The following is a 23,509-nucleotide window of genomic DNA, read 5'->3' on the forward strand; positions in this document are numbered from 1 at the left end:
AAGTCTATACTTTCAGGGATCATTTCTATAGTTTTTAACTGAGGAAATGTGATTGAAAGTGTTTGGTCTTCGCTAACCACGATGAAGAATTGAAGTGTTCTCTTCTGAGCGTGAAGTGAGTGAACAGTGTTGCATTTATGTAGCTGCTGTTTGCTATTGATGATCGTTCTTATTCCTTTCAAGAGGATTGGAGAAAGAGTACACAATCTGAGTGGTTAGCTACTTTATAGGGTGTAAGGAAGTCTACCCGTTCTTAATTTCTTGCTCAGTTTGTTATTTTTATAGTGTGCACTTTGGTTTATTTTTATTTAGCTGTTGAGTTCATGAATACTTAGTAGAAGCTATTGAGCTTTTTTGGACTTGTGGTTTTTGCAAGAGCTTATCTTTGAAAAGCACTTCTCACCGTCAGTTGGTATTTTGGTATGTTATTTATAAAAAAAGGTTTGTTTTTTAGAACGTGGGGAGTGAAGAGTACTTTTTAAATGGACTGTGCGTATGAGCTATTTGTAGAGCCTAGGCTGCTGCAAGGCAACTACTGCTCCTCAACGATTTAACAATCTTTCAATTCGACTGTTTAAAGGAACCTCCTAATGCTAGTTAAGCCTTTTAGACTAAGAGGAAGCGTAACACCCTGGTCACAGGTTATACAACTTACAAGGCTGCGGTGGATCTTAGACTGCTGAGGATAAAAAACTCCTCCTTTGGTATTTGCTAAAGTTTTCACAGGAATTTGTGGAGTGCAAAGCAGAAGTAAAGGACTGTGTATGTTTACTTATCATTATGAAATCTAGTGTGCTCAGCACAAAAACTTGCAGCTCCCAACTAGCCCCCGTACAGCCCTTAGTACATCAAGGGCTTAATGTATTCGAACTTTGGAATTTGAAGGATCCATTGGGGAGAATGGAGTTGCAACAATAAAAAATAATGGTCAAAACGAGCCACCTGCTCCAGCAAGTACCATTTTCTTGGTTCTCCTGCTTTAACTCAGAATATTCTTAATTCATAGACTGGAATGTTGTGATATCAGAATAGACTTTCTACCTCGGGTATCACATTGATTAAATGCCCTATCCTCTCGATATAGAAGCTCAGCTTTAACTTGAGTCAAGAACTCAAACAGAGGGTATTTAAGGACCATTGTAGCCCCCTTTAGCGTTCCATTATGCTATATTCGAACACTGGAAGATTAGACCCTCATGTAGAGAATCGAAATATCAGCCGTTTGTAAATAGTAGGATAAACCCTGTGCCTTGAAACTTCTAATGGTTCGAGCCCCGACTGCCACCATTTTGGATTTCCACCGTGCTGCGACGCCTAGGAAAAGACCTAGGTGGGCTGGCGCCAGACCGTAAATTGTGGAAGTTCACGGTGTGGTGACAGGCCAGGTGAATACCCATAGACTGTTCTTCTTGGTTATGCAAGAGTCTGGGGCATTGCCCGACTGGTTTTCCAGCCATGGCCTCTTTTTACGTAAAACTTACACAGTTAAGACCTTATTGTGATAGCCTTTTAGCCTGCCGCAAGAGGCAATGGCGACCAGGAACGGTCCCCTTTCCTCTGTTTGTCCCTAGCCTTCAACTTTAGTCTATCATGCTGAATTAAAGTTTAGTTCGCTAACTAAAGACTGCAGCGGCAGGTTTTAATTATCTATCACTGATCTGCTGAGAGCTTAGCCAGGTGACAGAAAAAATGCTATTGTGATATCTTCCTGTAACCCTTGGACAGCTTAGCATAGAGTTATAAAACTTTTTGTTCGCGATATGTTATGAAGAATCAAGATTGAAGTAGAAATTGTAAGTGGTCCGAAGGTGTTGCAGATAAGTTCTGATCTAAAAAGGAAGGTCACAGGCAGAGTTTTTTTTTTAAACAACTGTCTACTGTTGACAGCTGTTCCTTTCTTCATTTAAGGATATGCTGGAAGACAGAAGTGTACACTGAAAAGTTCAATTCCGGGTTCTGATGAATATTAGGTACCAAACGTTTCCGGCAAGTATTCACTTCCCAGTGTAAAAAGTATGCACAAAAAAACATGAACTATATTTTGGATACTTCTGTTGTTCCGAGAGGCTAAACGTCTAGTAGCTTTAAAAACCCGCATAAATTCAAGCTGGGTGGTAGGACAAGTTGTTGTTCATGTGAACGCTTTCCTAGATAATCAGGAATTCAGGGCGCTACTGAAAGCGATAGGTTCCGTTATCTCCTGTAGTTGCTGAAAGCAGGTTTTCACAAAGTTTGGACCATCGCCGAAGGCCATCCTCAGCTTAGAGTTTTATATGTGAACTGGGGAACAGTTCGTCTTTTTTGGGGTAACCGATCAAAGATGTTGACCTACATTTGATCTGTGGGGCAACTGTTCAAAATGTCAAGGTAGCTGTAATGCTACAACTTTTGTTTCCACACTTGCAAGCTTAGCAGGTCGCTTCACATATGCTAGCGATCAGTGTCACTCTTTTGGCTGATTGACTGTTCCTAATCTAGACCAAATATTCCCATTAAAAATCATCTCTATGATATTGTGGAAACCACAGTTTTTTGAAGAATTTCCAGCTTTCCCTCTGGTACAGCGTTGGGTCAGGAAGAGTCAGGTTGAATTTAATTGGTTGCTGATTTAAAATATGCAAATTTTAAAGCAGTGTCACCAGGATCTATTAAGTATGTTTTAATGTAAATAAATGCATATGCGTGTGTATCGGTAGAATGTTATTTCGTGGAGTAACAGATATGTTTATATTTATATGTTTTTATTTCAGTTGATGATGCCGAACCGTGTCTTACTGTAAGTAAGGAGGGTTTCCCCCCTTTCTGTCTGTGTGAGCGATAAACAGTTTTATTAAGACTATACTTTCAGGGATCATTTCTATAGTTTTTAACTGAGGAAATGTGATTGAAAGTGTTTGGTCTTCGCTAACCACGATGAAGAATTGAAGTGTTCTCTTCTGAGCGTGAAGTGAGTGAACAGTGTTGCATTTATGTAGCTGCTGTTTGCTATTGATGATCGTTCTTATTCCTTTCAAGAGGATTGGAGAAAGAGTACACAATCTGAGTGGTTAGCTACTTTATAGGGTGTAAGGAAGTCTATCCGTTCTTAATTTCTTGCTTAGTTTGTTATTTTTATAGTGTGCACTTTCGTTTATTTTTATTTAGCTGTTGAGTTCACGAATACTTAGTAGAAGCTGTTGAGCTTTTTTGGACTTGTGGTTTTTGCAAGAGCTTATCTTTGAAAAGCACTTCTCACCGTCAGTTGGTATTTTGGTATGTTATTTATAAAAAAAGGTTTGTTTTTTAGAAAGTGGGGAGTGAAGAGTACTTTTTAAACGGACTGTGCGTATGAGCTATTTGTAGAGCCTAGGCTGCTGCAAGGCAACTACTGCTACTCAACGATTTAACACTCTTTCAATTCGACTGTTTAAAGAAACCTCCTAATGCTAGTTAAGCCTTTTAGACTAAGAGGAAGCGTATCACCCTGGCCACAGGTTATACAACTTACAAGGCTGCGGTGGATCTTAGACTGCTGAGGATAAAAAACTCCTCCTTTGGTATTTGCTAAAGTTTTCACAGGAATTTGTGGAGTGCAAAGCAGAAGTAAAGGACTGTGTATGTTTACTTATCATTATGAAATCTAGTGTGCTCAGCACAAAAACTTGCTGCTCCCAACTAGCCCCCGTACAGCCCCTAGTACATCAAGGGCTTAATGTATTCGAACTTTGCAATTTGAAGGATCCATTGGGCAGAATGGAGTTGCAACAATAAAAAATAATGGTCAAAACAAGCCACCTGCTCCAGCAAGTACCATTTTCTTGGTTCTCCTGCTTTAACTCAGAATATTCTCAATTCATAGACTGGAATGTTGTGATATCAGAATAGACTTTCTACCTCGGGTATCACATTGATTAAATGCCCTATCCTCTCGATATAGAAGCTCAGCTTTAACTTGAGTCAAGAACTCAAACAGAGGGTATTTAAGGACCATTGTAGCCCCCTTTAGCGTTCCATTATGCTATATTCGAACACTGGAAGATTAAACCCTCATGTAGAGAATCGAAATATCAGCCGTTTGTAAATAGTAGGATAAACCCTGTGCCTTAAAACTTCTAATGGTTCGAGCCCCGACTGCCACCATTTTGGATTTCCACCGTGCTGCGACACCTAGGAAAAGACCTAGGTGGGCTGGCGCCAGACCGTAAATTGTGGAAGTTCACGGTGTGGTGACAGGCCAGGTGAATACCCATAGACTGTTCTTCTTGGTTATGCAAGAGTCTGGGGCATTGCCCGACTGGTTTTCCAGCCATGGCCTCTTTTTACGTAAAACTTACACAGTTAAGACCTTACTGTGATAGCCTTTTAGCCTGCCGCAAGAGGCAATGGCGACCAGGAACGGTCCCCTTTCCTCTGTTTGTCCCTAGCCTTCAACTTTAGTCTATCATGCTGAATTAAAGTTTAGTTCTCTAACCAAAGACTGCAGCGGCAGGTTTTAATTATCTATCACTGATCTGCTGAGAGCTTAGCCAGGTGACAGAAAAAATGCTGTTGTGATATCTTCCTGTAACCCTTGGACAGCTTAGCATAGAGTTATAAAACTTTTTGTTCGCGATATGTTATGAAGAATCAAGATTGAAGTAGAAATTGTAAGTGGTCCGAAGGTGTTCCAGATAAGTTCTGATCTAAAAAGGAAGGTCACAGGCAGAGTTTTTTTTTAAACAACTGTCTACTGTTGACAGCTGTTCCTTTCTTCATTTAAGGATATGCTGGAAGACAGAAGTGTACACTGAAAAGTTCAATTCCGGGTTTTGATGAATATTAGGTACCAAACGTTTCCGGCAAGTATTCACTTCCCAGTGTAAAAAGTATTTTGCACAAAAAAACATGAACTATATTTTGGATACTTCTGTTGTTCCGAGAGGCTAAACGTCTAGTAGCTTTAAAAACCCGCATAAATTCAAGCTGGGTGGTAGGACAAGTTGTTGTTCATGTCAACGCTTTCCTAGATAACCAGGAATTCAGGGCGCTACTGAAAGCGATAGGTTCCGTTATCTCCTGTAGTTGCTGAAAGCAGGTTTTCACAAAGTTTGGACCATCGCCGAAGGCCATCCTCAGCTTAGAGTCTTATATGTGAACTGGGGAACAGTTCGTTATTTTGGGGTAACCGATCAAAGATGTTGACCTACATTTGATCTGTGGGGCAACTGTTCAAAATGTCAAGGTAGCTGTAATGCTACAACTTTTGTTTCCACACTTGCAAGCTTAGCAGGTCGCTTCACATATGCTATCGATCAGTGTCACTCTTTTGGCTGATTGACTGTTCCTAATCTAGACCAAATATTCCCATTAAAAATCATCTCTATGATATTGTGGAAACCACAGTTTTTTGAAGAATTTTCCAGCTTTCCCTCTGGTACAGCGTTGGGTCAGGAAGAGTCAGGTTGAATTTAATTGGTTGCTGATTTAAAATATGCAAATTTTAAAGCAGTGTCACCAGGATCTATTAAGTATGTTTTAATGTAAATGAATGCATATGCGTGTGTATCAGTAGAATGTTATTTCGTGGAGTAACAGATATGTTTATATTTATATGTTTTTATTTCAGTTGATGATGCCGAACCGTGTCTTACTGCAAGTAAGGAGGGTTTCCCCCCTTTCTGTCTGTGTGAGCGATAAACAATTTTATTAAGACTATACTTTCAGGGATCGTTTCTATAGTTTTTAACTGAGGAAATGTGATTGAAAGTGTTTGGTCTTCGCTAACCACGATGAAGAATTGAAGTGTTCTCTTCTGAGCGTGAAGTGAGTGAACAGTGTTGCATTTATGTAGCTGCTCTTTGCTGTTGATGATCGTTCTTATTCCTTTCAAGAGGATTGGAGAAAGAGTACACAATCTGAGTGGTTAGCTACTTTATAGGGTGTAAGGAAGTCTACCCGTTCTTAATTTCTTGCTTAGTTTGTTATTTTTATAGTGTGCACTTTGGTTTATTTTTATTTAGCTGTTGAGTTCATGAATACTTAGTAGAAGCTGTTGAGCTTTTTTGGACTTGTGGTTTTTGCAAGAGCTTATCTTTGAAAAGCACTTCTCACCGTCAGTTGGTATTTTGGTATGTTATTTATAAAAAAAGGTTTGTTTTTTAGAACGTGGGGAGTGAAAAGTACTTTTTAAATGGACTGTGCGTATGAGCTATTTGTAGAGCCTAGGCTGCTGCAAGGCAACTACTGCTACTCAACGATTTAACACTCTTTCAATTCGACTGTTTAAAGGAACCTCCTAATGCTAGTTAAGCCTTTTAGACTAAGAGGAAGCGTAACACCCTGGTCACAGGTTATACAACTTACAAGGCTGCGGTGGATCTTAGACTGCTGAGGATAAAAAACTCCTCCTTTGGTATTTGCTAAAGTTTTCACAGGAATTTGTGGAGTGCAAAGCAGAAGTAAAGGACTGTGTATGTTTACTTATCATTATGAAATCTAGTGTGCTCAGCACAAAAACTTGCAGCTCCCAACTAGCCCCCGTACAGCCCCTAGTACATCAAGGGCTTAATGTATTCGAACTTTGGAATTTGAAGGATCCATTGGGGAGAATGGAGTTGCAACAATAAAAAATAATGGTCAAAACGAGCCACCTGCTCCAGCAAGTACCATTTTCTTGGTTCTCCTGCTTTAACTCAGAATATTCTTAATTCATAGACTGGAATGTTGAGATATCAGAATAGACTTTCTACCTCGGGTATCACATTGATTAAATGTCCTATCTTCTCGATATAGAAGCTCAGCTTTAACTTGAGTCAAGAACTCAAACAGAGGGTATTTAAGGACCATTGTAGCCCCCTTTAGCGTTCCATTATGCTATATTCGAACACTGGAAGATTAGACCCTCATGTAGAGAATCGAAATATCAGCCGTTTGTAAATAGTAGGATAAACCCTGTGCCTTGAAACTTCTAATGGTTCGAGCCCCGACTGCCACCATTTTGGATTTCCACCGTGCTGTGACGCCTAGGAAAAGACCTAGGTGGGCTGGCGCCAGACCGTAAATTGTGGAAGTTCACGGTGTGGTGACAGGCCAGGTGAATACCCATAGACTGTTCTTCTTGGTTATGCAAGAGTCTGGGGCATTGCCCGACTGGTTTTCCAGCCATGGCCTCTTTTTACGTAAAACTTACACAGTTAAGACCTTACTGTGATAGCCTTTTAGCCTGCCGCAAGAGGCAATGGCGACCAGGAACGGTCCCCTTTCCTCTGTTTGTCCCTAGCCTTCAACTTTAGTCTATCATGCTGAATTAAAGTTTAGTTCTCTAACCAAAGACTGCAGCGGCAGGTTTTGATTATCTATCACTGATCTGCTGAGAGCTTAGCCAGGTGACAGAAAAAATGCTGTTGTGATATATTCCTGTAACCCTTGGACAGCTTAGCATAGAGTTATAAAATTTTTTGTTCGCGATATGTTATGAAGAATCAAGATTGAAGTAGAAATTGTAAGTGGTCCGAAGGTGTTGCAGATAAGTTCTGATCTAAAAAGGAAGGTCACAGGCAGAGTTTTATTTTTAAACAGCTGTCTACTGTTGACAGCTGTTCCTTTCTTCATTTAAGGATATGCTGGAAGACAGAAGTGTACACTGAAAAGTTCAATTCCGGGTTCTGATGAATATTAGGTACCAAACGTTTCCGGCAAGTATTCACTTCCCAGTGTAAAAAGTATTTTGCACAAAAAAACATAAACTATATTTTGGATACTTCTGTAGTTCCGAGAGGCTAAACGTCTAGTAGCTTTAAAAACCTGCATAAATTCAAGCTGGGTGGTAGGACAAGTTGTTGTTCATGTGAACGCTTTCCTAGATAACCAGGAATTCAGGGCGCTACTGAAAGCGATAGGTTCCGTTATCTCCTGTAGTTGCTGAAAGCAGGTTTTCACAAAGTTTGGACCATCGCCGAAGGCCATCCTCAGCTTAGAGTCTTATATGTGAACTGGGGAACAGTTCGTTTTTTTGGGGTAACCGATCAAAGATGTTGACCTACATTTGATCTGTGGGGCAACTGTTCAAAATGTCAAGGTAGCTGTAATGCTACAACTTTTGTTTCCACACTTGCAAGCTTAGCAGGTCGCTTCACATATGCTAGCGATCAGTGTCACTCTTTTGGCTGATTGACTGTTCCTAATCTAGACCAAATATTCCCATTAAAAATCATCTCTATGATATTGTGGAAACCACAGTTTTTTGAAGAATTTTCCAGCTTTCCCTCTGGTACACCGTTGGGTCAGGAAGAGTCAGGTTGAATTTAATTGGTTGCTGATTTAAAATATGCAAATTTTAAAGCAGTGTCACCAGGATCTATTAAGTATGTTTTAATGTAAATAAATGCATATGCGTGTGTATCGGTAGAATATTATTTCGTGGAGTAACAGATATGTTTATATTTATATGTTTTTATTTCAGTTGATGATGCCGAACCGTGTCTTACTGTAAGTAAGGAGGGTTTCCCCCCTTTCTGTCTGTGTGAGCGATAAACAGTTTTATTAAGACTATACTTTCAGGGATCGTTTCTATAGTTTTTAACTGAGGAAATGTGATTGAAAGTGTTTGGTCTTCGCTAACCATGATGAAGAATTGAAGTGTTCTCTTCTGAGCGTGAAGTGAGTGAACAGTGTTGCATTTATGTAGCTGCTGTTTGCTGTTGATGATCGTTCTTATTCCTTTCAAGAGGATTGGAGAAAGAGTACACAATCTGAGTGGTTAGCTACTTTATAGGGTGTAAGGAAGTCTACCCGTTCTTAATTTCTTGCTTAGTTTGTTATTTTTATAGTGTGCACTTTGGTTTATTTTTATTTAGCTGTTGAGTTCATGAATACTTAGTAGAAGCTGTTGAGCTTTTTTGGACTTGTGGTTTTTGCAAGAGCTTATCTTTGAAAAGCACTTCTCACCGACAGTTGGTATTTTGGTATGTTATTTATAAAAAAAGGTTTGTTTTTTAGAACGTGGGGAGTGAAAAGTACTTTTTAAATGGACTGTGCGTATGAGCTATTTGTAGAGCCTAGGCTGCTGCAAGGCAACTACTGCTACTCAACGATTTAACACTCTTTCAATTCGACTGTTTAAAGGAACCTCCTAATGCTAGTTAAGCCTTTTAGACTAAGAGTAAGAGGAAGCGTAACACCCTGGTCACAGGTTATACAACTTACAAGGCTGCGGTGGATCTTAGACTGCTGAGGATAAAAAACTCCTCCTTTGGTATTTGCTAAAGTTTTCACAGGAATTTGTGGAGTGGAAAGCAGAAGTAAAGGACTGTGTATGTTTACTTATCATTATGAAATCTACTGTGCTCAGCACAAAAACTTGCAGCTCCCAACTAGCCCCCGTACAGCCCTTAGTACATCAAGGGCTTAATGTATTCGAACTTTGGAATTTGAAGGATCCATTGGGGAGAATGGAGTTGCAACAATAAAAAATAATGGTCAAAACAAGCCACCTGCTCCAGCAAGTACCATTTTCTTGGTTCTCCTGCTTTAACTCAGAATATTCTTAATTCATAAACTGGAATGTTGTGATATCAGAATAGACTTTCTACCTCGGGTATCACATTGATTAAATGCCCTATCCTCTCGATATAGAAGCTCAGCTTTAACTTGAGTCAAGAACTCAAACAGAGGGTATTTAAGGACCATTGTAGCCCCCTTTAGCGTTCCATTATGCTATATTCGAACACTGGAAGATTAGACCCTCGTGTAGAGAATCGAAATATCAGCCGTTTGTAAATAGTAGGATAAACCCTGTGCCTTGAAACTTCTAATGGTTCGAGCCCCGACTGCCACCATTTTGGATTTCCACCGTGCTGCGACGCCTAGGAAAAGACCTAGGTGGGCTGGCGCCAGACCGTAAATTGTGGAAGTTCACGGTGTGGTGACAGGCCAGGTGAATACCCATAGACTGTTCTTCTTGGTTATGCAAGAGTCTGGGGCATTGCCCGACTGGTTTTCCAGCCATGGCCTCTTTTTACGTAAAACTTACACAGTTAAGACCTTATTGTGATAGCCTTTTAGCCTGCCGCAAGAGGCAATGGCGACCAGGAACGGTCCCCTTTCCTCTGTTTGTCCCTAGCCTTCAACTTTAGTCTATCATGCTGAATTAAAGTTTAGTTCGCTAACTAAAGACTGCAGCAGCAGGTTTTAATTATCTATCACTGATATGCTGAGAGCTTAGCCAGGTGACAGAAAAAATGCTGTTGTGATATCTTCCTGTAACCCTTGGACAGCTTAGCATAGAGTTATAAAACTTTTTGTCGCGATATGTTATGAAGAATCAAGATTGAAGTAGAAATTGTAAGTGGTCCGAAGGTGTTGCAGATAAGTTCTGATCTAAAAAGGAAGGTCACAGGCAGAGTTTTTTTTTTAAACAACTGTCTACTGTTGACAGCTGTTCCTTTCTTCATTTAAGGATATGCTGGAAGACAGAAGTGTACACTGAAAAGTTCAATTCCGGGTTCTGATGAATATTAGGTACCAAACGTTTCCGGCAAGTATTCACTTCCCAGTGTAAAAAGTATTTTGCACAAAAAACATAAACTATAGTTTGGATACTTCTGTAGTTCCGAGAGGCTAAACGTCTAGTAGCTTTAAAAACCCGCATAAATTCAAGCTGGGTGGTAGGACAAGTTGTTGTTCATGTGAACGCTTTCCTAGATAACCAGGAATTCAGGGCGCTACTGAAAGCGATAGGTTCTGTTATCTCCTGTAGTTGCTGAAAGCAGGTTTTCACAAAGTTTGGACCATCGCCGAAGGCCATCCTCAGCTTAGAGTCTTATATGTGAACTGGGGAACAGTTCGTTTTTTTGGGGTAACCGATCAAAGATGTTGACCTACATTTGATCTGTGGGGCAACTGTTCAAAATGTCAAGGTAGCTGTAATGCTACAACTTTTGTTTCCACACTTGCAAGCTTAGCAGGTCGCTTCACATATGCTAGCGATCAGTGTCACTCTTTTGGCTGATTGACTGTTCCTAATCTAGACCAAATATTCCCATTAAAAATCATCTCTATGATATTGTGGAAACCACAGTTTTTTGAAGAATTTTCCAGCTTTCCCTCTGGTACAGCGTTGGGTCAGGAAGAGTCAGGTTGAATTTAATTGGTTGCTGATTTAAAATATGCAAATTTTAAAGCAGTGTCACCAGGATCTATTAAGTATGTTTTAATGTAAATAAATGCATATGCGTGTGTATCGGTAGAATGTTATTTCGTGGAGTAACAGATATGTTTATATTTATATGTTTTTATTTCAGTTGATGATGCCGAACCGTGTCTTACTGTAAGTAAGGAGGGTTTCCCCCCTTTCTGTCTGTGTGAGCGATAAACAGTTTTATTAAGACTATACTTTCAGGGATCATTTCTATAGTTTTTAACTGAGGAAATGTGATTGAAAGTGTTTGGTCTTCACTAACCACGATGAAGAATTGAAGTGTTCTCTTCTGAGCGTGAAGTGAGTGAACAGTGTTGCATTTATGTAGCTGCTGTTTGCTATTGATGATCGTTCTTATTCCTTTCAAGAGGATTGGAGAAAGAGTACACAATCTGAGTGGGTAGCTACTTTATAGGGTGCAAAGAAGTCTACCCGTTCTTAATTTCTTGCTTAGTTTGTTATTTTTATAGTGTGCACTTAGATTTATTTTTATTTAGCTGTTGAGTTCATGAACACTTAGTAGAAGCTGTTGAGCTTTTTTGGACTTGTGGTTTTTGCAAGAGCTTATCTTTGAAAAGCACTTCTCACAGTCAGTTGGTATTTTGGTATGTTATTTATAAAAAAAGGTTTGTTTTTTAGAACGTGGGGAGTGAAAAGTACTTTTTAAATGGACTGTGCGTATGAGCTATTTGTAGAGCCTAGGCTGCTGCAAGGCAACTACTGCTACTCAACGATTTAACACTCTTTCAATTCGACTGTTTAAAGGAACCTCCTAATGCTAGTTAAGCCTTTTAGACTAAGAGGAAGCGTAACACCCTGGTCACAGGTTATACAACTTACAAGGCTGCGGTGGATCTTAGACTGCTGAGGATAAAAAACTCCTCCTTTGGTATTTGCTAAAGTTTTCACAGGAATTTGTGGAGTGGAAAGCAGAAGTAAAGGACTGTGTATGTTTACTTATCATTATGAAATCTAGTGTGCTCAGCACAAAAACTTGCAGCTCCCAACTAGCCCCCGTACAGCCCTTAGTACATCAAGGGCTTAATGTATTCGAACTTTGGAATTTGAAGGATCCATTGGGGAGAATGGAGTTGCAACAATAAAAAATAATGGTCAAAACGAGCCACCTGCTCCAGCAAGTACCATTTTCTTGGTTCTCCTGCTTTAACTCAGAATAATCTTAATTCATAGACTGGAATGTTGTGATATCAGAATAGACTTTCTACCTCGGGTATCACATTGATTAAATGCCCTATACTCTCGATATAGAAGCTCAGCTTTAACTTGAGTCAAGAACTCAAACAGAGGGTATTTAAGGACCATTGTAGCCCCCTTTAGCGTTCCATTATGCTATATTCGAACACTGGAAGATTAGACCCTCATGTAGAGAATCGAAATATCAGCCGTTTGTAAATAGTAGGATAAACCCTGTGCCTTGAAACTTCTAATGGTTCGAGCCCCGACTGCCACCATTTTGGATTTCCACCGTGCTGCGACGCCTAGGAAAAGACCTAGGTGGGCTGGCGCCAGACCGTAAATTGTGGAAGTTCACGGTGTGGTGACAGGCCAGGTGAATACCCATAGACTGTTCTTCTTGGTTATGCAAGAGTCTGGGGCATTGCCCGACTGGTTTTCCAGCCATGGCCTCTTTTTACGTAAAACTTACACAGTTAAGACCTTATTGTGATAGCCTTTTAGCCTGCCGCAAGAGGCAATGGCGACCAGGAACGGTCCCCTTTCCTCTGTTTGTCCCTAGCCTTCAACTTTAGTCTATCATGCTGAATTAAAGTTTAGTTCGCTAACTAAAGACTGCAGCGGCAGGTTTTAATTATCTATCACTGATATGCTGAGAGCTTAGCCAGGTGACAGAAAAAATGCTGTTGTGATATCTTCCTGTAACCCTTGGACAGCTTAGCATAGAGTTATAAAACTTTTTGTCGCGATATGTTATGAAGAATCAAGATTGAAGTAGAAATTGTAAGTGGTCCGAAGGTGTTGCAGATAAGTTCTGATCTAAAAAGGAAGGTCACAGGCAGAGTTTTTTTTTTAAACAACTGTCTACTGTTGACAGCTGTTCCTTTCTTCATTTAAGGATATGCTGGAAGACAGAAGTGTACACTGAAAAGTTCAATTCCGGGTTCTGATGAATATTAGGTACCAAACGTTTCCGGCAAGTATTCACTTCCCAGTGTAAAAAGTATTTTGCACAAAAAAACATAAACTATAGTTTGGATACTTCTGTAGTTCCGAGCGGCTAAACGTCTAGTAGCTTTAAAAACCCGCATAAATTCAAGCTGGGTGGTAGGACAAGTTGTTGTTCATGTGAACGCTTTCCTAGATAACCAGGAATTCAGGGCGCTACTGAAAGCGATAGGTTCTGTTATCTCCTGTAGTTGCTGAAAGCAGGTTTTCACAAAGTTTGGACCATCGCCGAAGGCCATCCTCAGCTTAGAGTCTTATATGTGAACTGGGGAACAGTTCGTTTTTTTGGGGTAACCGATCAAAGATGTTGACCTACATTTGATCTGTGGGGCAACTGTTCAAAATGTCAAGGTAGCTGTAATGCTACAACTTTTGTTTCCACACTTGCAAGCTTAGCAGGTCGCTTCACATATGCTAGCGATCAGTGTCACTCTTTTGGCTGATTGACTGTTCCTAATCTAGACCAAATATTCCCATTAAAAATCATCTCTATGATATTGTGGAAACCACAGTTTTTTGAAGAATTTTCCAGCTTTCCCTCTGGTACAGCGTTGGGTCAGGAAGAGTCAGGTTGAATTTAATTGGTTGCTGATTTAAAATATGCAAATTTTAAAGCAGTGTCACCAGGATCTATTAAGTATGTTTTAATGTAAATAAATGCATATGCGTGTGTATCGGTAGAATGTTATTTCGTGGAGTAACAGATATGTTTATATTTATATGTTTTTATTTCAGTTGATGATGCCGAACCGTGTCTTACTGTAAGTAAGGAGGGTTTCCCCCCTTTCTGTCTGTGTGAGCGATAAACAGTTTTATTAAGACTATACTTTCAGGGATCATTTATATAGTTTTTAACTGAGGAAATGTGATTGAAAGAGTTTGGTCTTCGCTAACCACGATGAAGAATTGAACTGTTCTCTTCTGAGCGTGAAGTGAGTGAACAGTGTTGCATTTATGTAGCTGCTGTTTGCTATTGATGATCGTTCTTATTCCTTTCAAGAGGGTTGGAGAAAGAGTACACAATCTGAGTGGTTAGCTACTTGATAGGGTGTAAGGAAGTCTATCCGTTCTTAATTTCTTGCTTAGTTTGTTATTTTCATAGTGTGCACTTTGGTTTATTTTTATTTAGCTGTTGAGTTCATGAATACTTAGTATAAGCTGTTGAGCTTTTTTTTTTGGACTTGTGGTTTTTGCAAGAGCTTACCTTTGAAAAGCAATTCTCACCGTCAGTTGGTATTTTGGTATGTTATTTATAAAAAAAGGTTTGATTTTTAGAACGTGGGGAGTGAAGAGTACTTTTTAAATGGACTGTGCGTATGAGCTATTTGTAGAGCCTAGGCTGCTGCAAGGCAACTACTGCTACTCAACGATTTAACACTCTTTCAATTCGACTGTTTAAAGAAACCTCCTAGGGGGGCGTGGCCAAGATGGCGGCGTGAGCAGACGTGCTTTGTCGGAGCTCCCGCCGCCGGCCGTTAACTACAGCATATTTTTTAGCGAAACGCCCTGAACCGAGCGCTTCCCCGGCGGGCCTGAGGCCAGCATTGCTGCGGGGGGGGTGCAGGACGGCTGTGCGGCCGGTTCCCGGCGCGGAACCCCGGCTGGACCCGGCCCGGCGACCTGGTGGCACTGACGGCCTGGAAGGAGCGCGGCGGGACAACGAGGCCGCGAGAGGCGGAGCCTGCACGCCGAGTCGAAGGTGCCTGTGCCCGGCGGCTGCTGAGACGGCGAGCCCGGCCCGCGCTGCTGAGCGCGAGGCCCCCGTGATCACCTGTCGGGGGCTTCTGCGGGCTCGCCACACTGACCTGCAGCTTATCGGAGTGCCTAGCTGGTGGTGGTCAACGACGGACCCGGCCTGGGTCGAGTGAGGGAACCCAGGACAAGGAGGTGAGGAGCGGTGGTGGAGGGGGCCCCCCACCCCCCCGGCCCAGCAGACCCCCTTTCACGTGGGGCCGCCGGGAGACAGCGGAGACCGGCTGGCACCCCCGCAGGCTCGTCCACTAGCGGCACAACACGGCGACAGTCTGGGACGATCGAGACCACGATCTGCCGGCACAGGGCCTATCGGTGTGGCCCCCCGCGGCCACCGGTCCCCGCCTGCAGCACTGCCCCAATCCTTGGCTGCATCTACGCGCCTAGACATTCGACGGGAGAGGTGGTGGCCTGTCGGCGCGGGGGCGCGGAGAGGATCCACGGGGGCCCCGCACGTGGTGGGACAGCACGAGAACCCTCAACCTGCGCAGACGCTGGGGACACCCACACTGGTAGCCGAGCCCTCCCGACCACGGCCCCCACGGAGGCGAGCGGCCCCCCCTTGCTGCGAAGAGGCCCCTGCGACCATACTGAGCTCTCACCCTCTGGACAGTGCAACGCGGTGTACCGCGAGCGCCATCTTGGGCAGCTTCCCGCCCGGCCTGGCCGGCGCTTCCCGCCTCGTCCTCTGGACCCGGCGCCCCTGCGCCCATCACGCGGCCCCCACTGTGCCCTGCTGCGGATTCGTGGAACGGCGACACCACACTGCTCACCCGGGGTGACGGAAGGCTAGGAGGATCGCGGAGGTGCCACTCACATTGCACTGGTTGTCCCGGGGCCGGAGCGGTGCCCACAAGGCCTGAGGATCGATCTGCGGCCGGCAGAAGGAGATACCAGCGGACGCGGCTGGGGGCTCTGGGACGGTATGTCCGGCGGGAGGCCCAGGAAGGACCGCACCATTAAGGATCTCTTCACCCCCCCTACCATGGGGAAGCGGAATGGCCCCGCGGGGTCAAATCCCCGGGGAGACACGGACAAGCAGACGGTGGCCTCGTCGCCCCCTGGGGGAGCGGACCCCGAGGCTCCAGTCACGCGGTCCTTTCTGGAGTCCCTGTTCACTGGGCTGAGGGAGGACATCCACGCCCTAAAGAAGGAGCTCCAGGACGAGATCAAAGAGGTCCGCCGCGACACCGATGCCATAGGGGAGAGAGTGGCAGACCTGGAAACGAAGAGCGACACACGGGACGCCGAAATAGAGGCCCTAAGGCAGGAGCTGGCCCGCATCCATGACCAGCAGGTGGATCTCCAGACGCATGCCGAGGATCTGGAGAACCGCTCCCGGCGGCATAATATCAGGATCCGAGGAGTGAAACTGGCCCCGGACACGGAGGACCTCTTTCGGTTCACACAGGGTCTCTTCAACCACATCTTGGGCCGACAGGCGGACGCCCCCCTGCGACTAGACAGGGCACATCGGACGGGCCCACCGAGGGCCGACGCAACGCACCCGCCGGACATCCTGGTGTGCGTGCAGGACTTCAGGACAAAAGAGGAGATCCTGAGCAAGGCACGCCACATGGAGAGAATCACCTTCGGCGACCATTCACCGGCGCTTTACCAGGACCTGGCTGCACTTACCCTAGAGAAACGGCGCACCTTTCGGCCAGTAACGGCGGAACTGAGACAACGCAACATTTCCTACAGCTGGGGGCACCCCTTCCGCCTGGTGTTTCGGCTTGGCAATGTCCTCCATCAGCCATGCACCCTCAGAGACGCCTGCCGCGTGCTGGGCCTGGAGGAGCCGGTGGTCGACGATGGGTCACCGGGAGAAAAGACTTCTAACAAGGCTGGCCCAGGTCGCTGGCAGCAGCAACGACGCAGACGCAGGCCGAGACGCCCCGCGGCAACTGAGATAGAGGAGGGGCAGAGGGCTGCGGTGGAGACAGTGGCGCAGGGCCTGGCGCCGGCAAACAATGGCTGACCGCTGGGAGAGCGACACACTAGTTCCACAAGCCATGGTTGGTTCGGGCTAATCTAGTCCGGCGGCGGGGGCGCGTGCAGAGCGCTCCTTGGTCTTCCCTGATGGTGACTCTGTCTCTTCGTCTGTGGCGGAGTGCTTCGAGCGGGCCGACCTGCTTGCGACTCCACCACTGCCCCCATTCTACGGACTTACCTTACTACGGGTCCAGCGGCCATGTGCCTGGACCTGGGACAATGTTGGACCACATTTCTTTGCCAGTTGGGGAGAAGGGTTGGGTAGGGGGGCGGGCACGGGGAGTTGGATGGGAAGCGTTTGCACCGAGGGAGGGGGGGATCCAGGCGGGGAGGTTGCTCCGGTTGAGCAGGGACAGGGGGGGGCCGTCGGGGATGGGGGGGAGTTGGAGGGAGAGGGGGGAGGGGCGGGGGGGCTCTCCTTGTCCAGGGGGTGCTGACATCACGGGAGGAGCCGACGGGGCTCCCGGCGCAGTATCTTCCGCGACCCGCTGGCCTACAGTCACGGCCTCCGGGTGGATTTGGCGTCTTTCTCACTATCTCAGACATGCCACGACACCTCACAGTGCTCACGCTTAATGTGCGGGGTCTCAACAGTCCGAACAAGCGCAGGGCGATACTATCCTGTCTCGAGCGCTCTAAGGCGGATATCTGCCTTCTTCAAGAAACACATCTTCTGCGCAGCGACCAGCATAGGCTCAAATCACGCGCTTTTCCATGGCAGTTCTTCTCCTCCTCCCTGAAGAAGGCGGCGGGGGTGGCGATCCTAGTGGCTAAATCCTTTGAGGGAAAGGTTCTCCAGAAAGAGGCCGAAATTAAAGGGCGGCTTCTGCTCTATAGCTTCCACATTGCAGGCCACACCTTGCTAGTGGGCTCTGTTTATGGCCCGAATGAGGGGCAGGAAAGGTTCTTACATACAGCTCTAGAGACCGCTACATCCACCACGCACACTCACTTGCTGCTGGGGGGGGACCTCAACATTGTATTTCATAATACGGCGGACCGCTCAGGCCAAAGATCCGGGCAGGTAGGGGCACTCACGGCAGCGGGGCATGCACACTTAGCAGACTTGGGCCTCGCCGATTTATGGCGACACACACACCCCCTAACCACTGCCTATACGTATTACTCGGCGGCACACAAAACATATGCGAGACTGGATTACTTTCTGGGCTCCTCTCAACTGGCGTTACAGGTCGAGGGAGTGGAGATACTGCCAGCCGCACTATCGGATCACTCCCCAGTGGTGGCGACGCTTCGGGTGGGAGCCATGCCAGCTCCACAACGCCACTGGAGGCTGCGAGACGGTCTCCTACAGCTGCCTGACACCCAGACCCGGCTCACGGCCGCGATTAGCCACTTTCTGGAACACAACGCCAATGATGACACCACGAAGGCCACCCAGTGGGCGGCCCTCAAAGCAGTTCTGCGCCGGGAAATCATCTCCATCGCCACGGCCAATAACAAAGAGAGGGCGCTGAAGCGTGCCGAGCTCACCCAACGGGTGGCAGAACTGGAACAAATGCACCAGCGCACAGGGGCGGCCAGGGCATGGCGACAGTTGTGCGCCGAACGGAAGATGCTGGCGGCCTTGGATCAGGACGTGGCGGAATACGCCGCTATGCGTCTCAAACACGCCTACTACACCGGGGGCGACCGTTGCGGGAGGCTTCTGGCGAGCAGGCTACGGGCGCAGACTCAGAGGCAACAAGTGCGCTCTCTCCTGTCGGCCAATGGCGACCAGATTACGGAGGACGCGGCGATTGCGGCGGCCTTCGGCAATTTTTATGCGGCGCTCTACGACGCAGATCACCTGGACCCCAATGCCGGTCCGGCCTATTTGCAGGGCGCGGAGCTCCCCACCCTTACCCCAGCTCAAGCAGACTTTCTGGAGCGGCCCATAGGCCTGGAGGAGGTCATCTCGGCTATTGCCCGCCTCAAGGTGGGGAAATCCCCGGGACCCGACGGCTATACCGCGGCATTTTACAAGACCTTTTGTCAGCAACTTGCCCCTCTCTTGCGCGACCTGTTTAACACATTTGACACGCCTGGTGCCATACACCCGGACCTACTGGAGGCGTCTATCTCAGTTATTCCCAAACCGGGCCGTGATCCGGCAGCCTGCGGTTCATACAGGCCCATCTCGCTATTGAACGTAGACTTGAAGCTCTACACTGGCATATTAGCGAGCCGCATTGCCCCATATATGCAACAGCTGATAGACCCCGATCAGGCGGGCTTTATCCCTCAACGGCAGACCAGCGACAACACCAGGCGGGTGCTGCACCTCATTGAGGCCGGGTCACGCACCAAACCCGGCTGCATGCTCCTCACCATCGACGCGGAGAAAGCCTTCGACAAAGTGCATTGGCCATACCTCGACCAGGCCCTCCGCCACTTCGGCTTTGGGGAGAAACTCCGCCATCGCATCTTCAACTGCTACCGCCGGCCCAACGCTGCGGTAAGGGTGAACGGTCATACCTCCCCGAGGTTCGACATTGGCAGAGGCACGCGCCAAGGATGCCCTCTGTCACCGCTCCTATTCGCACTGTATATGGAGCCGATGGCTCAAAGATTGCGGCAGCACGCTCGCATTTCTGGTATCAAATTTGGAGCCGACACGCACAAGATCAGCCTGTACGCTGACGACGTTTTGCTGTCCCTTACCGACCCGATGCAATCCCTGCGTGCTCTCTTTGTGGAGCTCCACACCTTTGCCCTGGCCTCGGGGTTTAAAATCAACGAAGCCAAATCCGAAGCCCTGAACATCTCCCTGAGCCCAGACGTGGTGGCCGAGATTAAATCGGAATTCAAGATTCAATGGTCGGACGCAACCGTCCCGTACCTAGGCGTTCGCCTGGCTCCTACTGTCAGGGGCACTGCGCGAGTCAATTACGAGGCCCTCACACTCAAGCTCCGGGAGCAGCTCCGGCGTTGGAGGCCACTTACGCTGTCATGGCTGGGCAGGATTGCCGCAGTCAAGATGACACTGCTGCCGCAGATCCTGTATCTGTTTCAGACACTCCCCGTGAACCCCCCGAAGGGTTGGCTTCAATAGACCCAATCGGATCTGTCGCGGTTCATTTGGAACGGCCGGCGACCTCGGTTTAAGCACACTCTCGCCGCTCTGCCCCCGGAGAACGGGGGGGTCGGCGTGCCCGACCTCACCCTGTACTTCCAGGCAGCACAACTGCGCACCTTTGTGGAATGGTTCCAGCTGGAGTCCGGCAAACACTGGCTCTTCTTGGACCAGGCAGTGGCCGGCCGTACCCTCCAGGGTGTGCCTTTCCTACCACGCCGACACCGTCCCCCTAACCTGTACGCCTCTGAAATCACTAGTACCGCCCTGCGAGTGTGGGACAGAGTGGCTGTGGCCAAGGGGCTGACCACCTTCCCCTCACCTATGACTCCCATCTTTGAAAACCCAGACTTCTCGCCGGGCTTGGACGCCGGAGCATTCACGACGTGGCGGGCGACACCCTGTAGAGCAGCGGGACACATGTTCGACATCAAGGGGATCCTCCCGTTCCAGCGGGTCAAGGCGGATTACGGCGTGGCCGAATCGGAACGCTTGCAATACCTGCAGGTGCGCCACTGGGTGCTTCACCCCTCGATCCAGCCCGGGGCCCAACGGCACCTCACACCCTACGAACGGTGGCTGCTGACGCGCACCTCGGACAAGAAATTGATTTCAGATCTATATCAGCAGCTCCTTCTCACTCAGGCACATACGTACAACGCGGGACAAGTCCGGTGGGAAAGGGACCTGGGGAGACAGCTCACTCGGAAAGAATGGGAGGGGGTTTACCATAGGGCCAGACACTCGGCGCACCACACCGGGCTTACCGAGACATTGACTAAGGTAGCCACATACTGGTACCACACCCCTGAGAGACTACATCAATGGGATGCCCGAATAAGTGACAGATGCTGGAGAGGGTGCGGGGGATTGGGTACTCTGGAACACCTGCTGTGGAGCTGTGAGGCGCTACGCCCCTACTGGGACCCTATCCTAGACCTCATAGATGCACATCTAGACACACAACTGCCGCGCTTCCCAGCATACATTATTCTAGGCCTCCCAAACGCCCTCACATACCCTCTGAAATCCTGGAGAGGACGTTTGATCGCGCTTGCGCTTGGGGCTGCGGTCCAAAACATTGTGGCCCACTGGAGAGCGGATCAGGCTCCGCAGCAATTGGGGTGGCTTCACCGGCTCTGGGCGATCCTGGGGATGGAGAAACTATCACTGGTGGCAGCTAGGAGGGGGGCGGAATTTGCGGAACTCTGGCGACCATTCCTCGCCCTGCTTACCGGGGAGTTCCGGGAGGTGAGCTGCCCACGCTACCTGCGCCTGCTACGCCTGGCAGGCACACCTCTCCCAGACCCCAAGACTCACGCCCGTAAGCGCACGGGCCCTGCGCGCGCAGCGCCAACTGACTGTTAGTGGCAGAACACGACCGATAGAGCAATCCCGGAAATGGACAAGGAGAGGGGAGGGCTGGGGTGGGAAGGGTAGGGGGGTTGTTTACAGTTCTTTGTTTCTCCAGTTATGCTAGCACTGATTAGCTTGCACCGTTGTAGCACCTCTTATGACACGGCCGGCCCGGTTGGGTTGTAGGCGGCTTGCTGTGTTAACAAGATGATGTTCCCGCTGGCCTCGTGTTGGGTGTCAGTGGGGTTGCTGACCTAGGCCTCCCTGGAGTGGAGACGGCCCCTACAGATGTTTCAGAGGTGCTTTTCTTTGCCTGTGCTCAATAAAATATTTAATACATAAAGAAACCTCCTAATGCTAGTTAAGCCTTTTAGACTAAGAGGAAGCGTATCACCCTGGCCACAGGTTATACAACTTACAAGGCTGCGATGGATCTTAGACTGCTGAGGATAAAAAACTCCTCCTTTGGTATTTGCTAAAGTTTTCACAGGAATTTGTGGAGTGCAAAGCAGAAGTAAAGGACTGTGTATGTTTACTTATCATTATGAAATCTAGTGTGCTCAGCACAAAAACTTCCAGCTCCCAACTAGCCCCCGTACAGCCCCTAGTACATCAAGGGCTTAATGTATTCGAACTTTGGAATTTGAAGGATCCATTGGGGAGAATGGAGTTGCAACAATAAAAAATAATGGTCAAAACGAGCCACCTGCTCCAGCAAGTACCATTTTCTTGGTTCTCCTGCTTTAACTCAGAATATTCTTAATTCATAGACTGGAATGTTGTGATATCAGAATAGACTTTCTACCTCGGGTATCACATTGATTAAATGCCCTATCCTCTCGATATAGAAGCTCAGCTTTAACTTGAGTCAAGAACTCAAACAGAGGGTATTTAAGGACCATTGTAGCCCCCTTTAGCGTTCCATTATGCTATATTCGAACACTGGAAGATTAGACCCTCATGTAGAGAATCGAAATATCAGCCATTTGTAAATAGTAGGATAAACCCTGTGCCTTGAAACTTCTAATGGTTCGAGCCCCGACTGCCACCATTTTGGATTTCCACCGTGCTGCGACGCCTAGGAAAAGACCTAGGTGGGCTGGCGCCAGACCGTAAATTGTGGAAGTTCACGGTGTGGTGACAGGCCAGGTGAATACCCATAGACTGTTCTTCTTGGTTATGCAAGAGTCTGGGGCATTGCCCGACTGGTTTTCCAGCCATGGCCTCTTTTTACGTAAAACTTACACAGTTAAGACCTTACTGTGATAGCCTTTTAGCCTGCCGCAAGAGGCAATGGCGACCAGGAACGGTCCCCTTTCCTCTGTTTGTCCCTAGCCTTCAACTTTAGTCTATCATGCTGAATTAAAGTTTAGTTCTCTAACCAAAGACTGCAGCGGCAGGTTTTAATTATCTATCACTGATCTGCTGAGAGCTTAGCCAGGTGACAGAAAAAATGCTGTTGTGATATCTTCCTGTAACCCTTGGACAGCTTAGCATAGAGTTATAAAACTTTTTGTTCGCGATATGTTATGAAGAATCAAGATTGAAGTAGAAATTGTAAGTGGTCCGAAGGTGTTGCAGATAAGTTCTGATCTAAAAAGGAAGGTCACAGGCAGAGTTTTTTTTTTAAACAACTGTCTACTGTTGACAGCTGTTCCTTTCTTCATTTAAGGATATGCTGGAAGACAGAAGTGTACACTGAAAAGTTCAATTCCGGGTTCTGATGAATATTAGGTACCAAACGTTTCCGGCAAGTATTCACTTCCCAGTGTAAAAAGTATTTTGCACAAAAAAACATAAACTATATTTTGGATACTTCTGTAGTTCCGAGAGGCTAAACGTCTAGTAGCTTTAAAAACCCGCATAAATTCAAGCTGGGTGGTAGGACAAGTTGTTGTTCATGTGAACGCTTTCCTAGATAACCAGGAATTCAGGGCCGAACTGAAAGCGATAGGTTCCGTTATCTCCTGTAG

At 46.7% G+C, this 23,509-nt stretch overlaps 6 non-coding genes across 6 annotated transcripts; all 6 read left to right on the plus strand.

The window, feature by feature from the left end:
* On the plus strand, nucleotides 1-216 carry LOC147730091 (small nucleolar RNA U3). Its single transcript, XR_015309016.1, has one exon. It is a non-coding gene; the product is annotated as a small nucleolar RNA U3 (small nucleolar RNA).
* Nucleotides 217-2,832: 2,616 nt separating this feature from the next.
* Nucleotides 2,833-3,048, plus strand: LOC147730092 (small nucleolar RNA U3). The gene has a single exon (XR_015309025.1). It is a non-coding gene; the product is annotated as a small nucleolar RNA U3 (small nucleolar RNA).
* Nucleotides 3,049-5,666: 2,618 nt separating this feature from the next.
* Nucleotides 5,667-5,882, plus strand: LOC147730093 (small nucleolar RNA U3). Its single transcript, XR_015308765.1, has one exon. It is a non-coding gene; the product is annotated as a small nucleolar RNA U3 (small nucleolar RNA).
* Nucleotides 5,883-8,501: 2,619 nt separating this feature from the next.
* On the plus strand, nucleotides 8,502-8,717 carry LOC147730094 (small nucleolar RNA U3). Its single transcript, XR_015308763.1, has one exon. It is a non-coding gene; the product is annotated as a small nucleolar RNA U3 (small nucleolar RNA).
* A 2,623-nt stretch (nucleotides 8,718-11,340) lies between these two features.
* Nucleotides 11,341-11,556, plus strand: LOC147730095 (small nucleolar RNA U3). Its single transcript, XR_015309082.1, has one exon. It is a non-coding gene; the product is annotated as a small nucleolar RNA U3 (small nucleolar RNA).
* Nucleotides 11,557-14,174: 2,618 nt separating this feature from the next.
* On the plus strand, nucleotides 14,175-14,390 carry LOC147730096 (small nucleolar RNA U3). Its single transcript, XR_015308784.1, has one exon. It is a non-coding gene; the product is annotated as a small nucleolar RNA U3 (small nucleolar RNA).
* Nucleotides 14,391-23,509: the final 9,119 nt, after the last annotated feature.

The sequence above is a fragment of the Lissotriton vulgaris genome, chromosome 2_1 (assembly GCF_964263255.1).
Source record: "Lissotriton vulgaris chromosome 2_1, aLisVul1.2, whole genome shotgun sequence".
NCBI lineage: Eukaryota > Metazoa > Chordata > Amphibia > Caudata > Salamandridae > Lissotriton > Lissotriton vulgaris.